Source organism: Sminthopsis crassicaudata, chromosome 4, assembly GCF_048593235.1.
Source record: "Sminthopsis crassicaudata isolate SCR6 chromosome 4, ASM4859323v1, whole genome shotgun sequence".
Lineage (NCBI taxonomy): Eukaryota > Metazoa > Chordata > Mammalia > Dasyuromorphia > Dasyuridae > Sminthopsis > Sminthopsis crassicaudata.
The window spans coordinates 263396534-263400606 of record NC_133620.1 but is presented as its reverse complement, the minus strand read 5'-3'; positions in this window follow the sequence as shown (position 1 = coordinate 263400606).

The window sequence follows — 4073 nt, the reverse complement described above, 5'->3', positions numbered from 1 at the left end:
TCTCTGTGCCAACATTGAGCTTTCAAATGGCCTACTTTACCGCATTGAAAGCATTGACGAGTCTCTCTGGAAACCCCTTGCCAAAAGGGATCCTGTCTCCCCATGTTGGGATCTTGGGAAGTCTGCACCATAGCCTGGCTATAAAAGGTATTTGTGCCCATTGCGGCACAGCGTCTTATGATCTCCTCTAAAGGAGCATCCTTACGTAGTCCTAGTATAATCCTTCTACAAACCTCATTGGCATTGTCTCTAGCAAGTTGCCTCACCAAAGTGTCTGTTACTTCATTTTCACCATTTGCCTGTATGACAGCTGTCTGCAAACGTGCCACAAAATCAGCAAAAGGTTCATTTGGTCCCTGTACAATTTTTGTGTAGGTCTCACCCTTGTAGTTTTTACTGGGGAGAGAAGCCCATGCTTTGATAGCAGCAGCAGAAATTTGCTCAAATGCTGTTATGGAGTAATTAATCTGTACCAAAGCGTCTGCATAAGAACCTATACCCATTAGTAGGTCATAGGTGATGGAAGTATTAGCTGCATTTTGACTATTTTGTTGGGCTTGAATTCTACAGAGCTCAGTAAATTCAGAAAGCCACAACAAATTTTGTCCAGGTTCTAAGCACACTTTTGCAATGACTTTCCAGTCACTAGGGGTTAAGGTTTCATAAGCCAAATTGTGTATTAACATTTTAACATAATCTGATGTAGCCCCAAAGACAGTGCAAGATTTTTTCAGGTTTTTAAGGACATCCATATTAAAAGGAGCATATCTTCTACTCTCTTGACCTGCAGAATTACGCTGTTGAATCACGGGAAAAATTTGAAGTTTGAAATCATTATCTACTTCTTTTCCATTTTCAATTGCTTCAATAAGCCCTCTTTCTAATCTAGTTACAGGAGTGGGCAGTTGTTGGGAGGGGGGGCTCTGTGTGGGAGGAGGGAGGGGCGCTGATGAGGTCACCGCCCCTCCCACTACTCCTCCTCCCTCCGTCCCTGAAGGTGGAGTGGATGTGGGCTGATCAATAATCTGCTCTCTAGGTGGGGTTGAAATTTCTTCAGGACAATCAGAGTCTACACCCTCAGATTCCTCATTCAAATCCCCTTGCCCTCTGGCAATGTCCTGAGTTTGCCTATCTTCTATCTTTTGTTCCTCACGCTTCCTTCTCTGAGCCTTTTTAGAACTCTTCCTTCTTCTAAACTCTTCTTGATAGCTTAAGTCTAATAGAATCAAGTTGTATAGGTAAAATACCTCTGGGAAAATTTGACAATTCCCATTTTTTGAGTAAAATTCTTTCATTTCAAGTCCCACTAGCTTCCATTTATCTATACGTAGTTTTTCTTCATTTAAGAACCAAGGGGACGTGCGAATCAATGAGTGTATGAGATTATTCATTTGTGGGATGGGAACAAGTAAACTTTTCTCATCAATTATCTTAATTATATCCTCTATAGCATTGCTAGATGAGGCAGGGGCTGGGGTTGGAGCAGGGTCAGCTGAGGCCCAGGATTTACCTAACATCTGCCCCATCTCAGTTACTAGAGATTGCTGATTTAGTCCTTAACAAGGTAAGTTCCTTATTTCTATTAGAATACTCACCTAATCTCCTGGTCACAGGAGGACTTCGGTGGAAGTAGGGTGCCAGCCACACGTTGGACGCCAAATGCTGGAACTCTATCTTTCCAGAAATCAGCAAGAGTCAGGATCACTAAACGTCTTTATTCTAGATCTTTACCTTCGCCTCCAACGCCCGGTCACGAGTGCAAGTGAGCGTGAGTTCCACCACCCAAGTTTCTCTTGCTCCTCCCACACAAGTCACTTCCCTCTCTTTGTCTCACCAATCAAGTCAGCACAGAACAGCTGGGGAGGGTCAACCTTAAACAAGTTAATAGGGAACCGTCCAATTGGCAATTAGTCTCACGTGCTTCATCATCCAAGTGCATTGCTCAGTTCTAGCCCTTTACAAAAAACCATTTTAAACATACTATTAATGCTATATGAATACTAAGCATAGAAAATCCACATTTAAGAGAAAATTATGAGTAACTCAAAGGTCAATGGAAATATGAGTTTGTGTTATATTATAAACTATGATTTTTATAATAACAAAATTAACATAAATGACATAATTAAAGAAATATGTAACCAGAAAACAATGGAAGCCACTCACTTATCAAGCAATAATAGACTACAGCTCCAAGAGCCAACATGTATGTAGTGCTTTTTAGGAAAAATAGACTACTCTCTGGAACATTTATGGAAAACTGAGAGAATATGGACAAGAATTTCATAATGACAACATAGATCTCTATTACCATACCTTCAAAACACAGTTCACCAAATTACTGTGAGGTGCTCAAGAAGAATTAATCAACAAGTATTTATTAAGTGCTTATTATATGCCAAAACTGCCCTAGGCAGTGGGAATTCAGGGACAAAATTGAAACCATTTTGTCAAGCTCAAAAACTTAATGTTCTATGAGGGAGATAAGATGTAGATATGATATTGGTAAAAATAAAGTAAATTTATAAGGTGATTTTTGGTCAGGGAAGACACTAACAGCTGGAAGGGGTGGGATAGGATGGAATTAAGAGTAGTGGAATTAAGAGTAGTTTCATATAAAAATGTTATTTGAGTTGAATTTTGAAGGAAAGTAATGATTCTAAGAGGTGGAGGGAAGTAAGAAAGAGAAATGTATGAAGAGAAGAGATAGAGTGCTATGCATGTTGAGGTCTGTTGGGCTGAATGTAAAGTTCATAAAGGGAGTAATGTATAAGATTAGAAAGGCAGACTGTGAATAGATTTACATGTTAATTTAGATTTGTGCACATACCCACGTGTATGGGTGTTGATGTGTGTTTTGGTGTATGTTGATGGTAGAAGTTGGTGTTTAGCTATGTCTGACTCCAAGGATTTGTGTCCGTGGAGTTTTCTTGGCAAAGGTACTAGAGTGGTTTGACATTTCCTTCTTCAGTGTGCCTCCATTTTATAGATAAAGGAATGAAGCTAATAGGGGTTAACTGACTTGCCCAGGATCACACAGCAACTACCTGTATAAGGCTGGATTTGAATTGTTAGTAATAATGGTAGAGGCAGTTAATAGGGAGCCAATGCAGTTTATTAAATGGGGGAGAGAGGATTAACATGGTCAGAGTTGTGTTTTAGGGGAAAAAAATCATTTTCGGTGCTGTATGGAGAGGGTTGATTAGGAGTGGGACTTGAGTTAGGGAGATCAACTAGAAGGCCTACAAATGGATATAACCTAGATATGAAATAATCATAATAAATATTTTGTAATATTTACTATGTATTAAGTGAAAGGTTGCATCATAAGCAAATTGGAGGAGCAAGGAGATTCAGGTCTGTAGACTTGGGAAGAATTAATCATCAAACAAGGGATAGAGAGGATCAGAAAAGATAAAATTGATAATTTTGGTTAAATTATATTTAAAACAAATGGGGAGGGGGAGAAGAGGAACCTTTGAGACAAGTTTGTCTAATGAAATCTCATTTCCAAAATATATGAAGAACCAAGTCAAATTCTAAAAATAGTCATCCCTCTATGGATAAATGATTAAAGGCAGTTCTAATAAAAACTCCAAGATAACTATGACCATATTAAAAAATATTCCCAATCATTTAGAATTAGAAAAATGAAAATCAAAGTAGCTCTAATATTCTACCTCATAACTATCATATTGGCACAGCTGGCAAAAAAGAAAAATAATGCTGTTGGTGGATTTATGAATCATCCAGCTCACTTTAGAGCTGGAAAAAAATTAGAATAATGCTCCAAAAATTAGTAAACTGCAAATGCCCTTTGATCCAGTGATGTCACTGCCAGGTCTATATCCCAAAGATATCAAAGAAGAAAAATATAGCGTCTTTAAAAAAAAAAATTAGTGGCAAAGAACTGGAACCCTATAGAGAATAGGGAAGATGATGTGAAAGCAGAAATGACAAGATTTAGCAACTTGTTGGATAGAAAGTATGAGAAAAAGTTTAATGTTCCTGTTGAAGAATCACAGTGTTGGCTTCAACAATGATATTGTATGAAGATATATTCTGATAGAAGT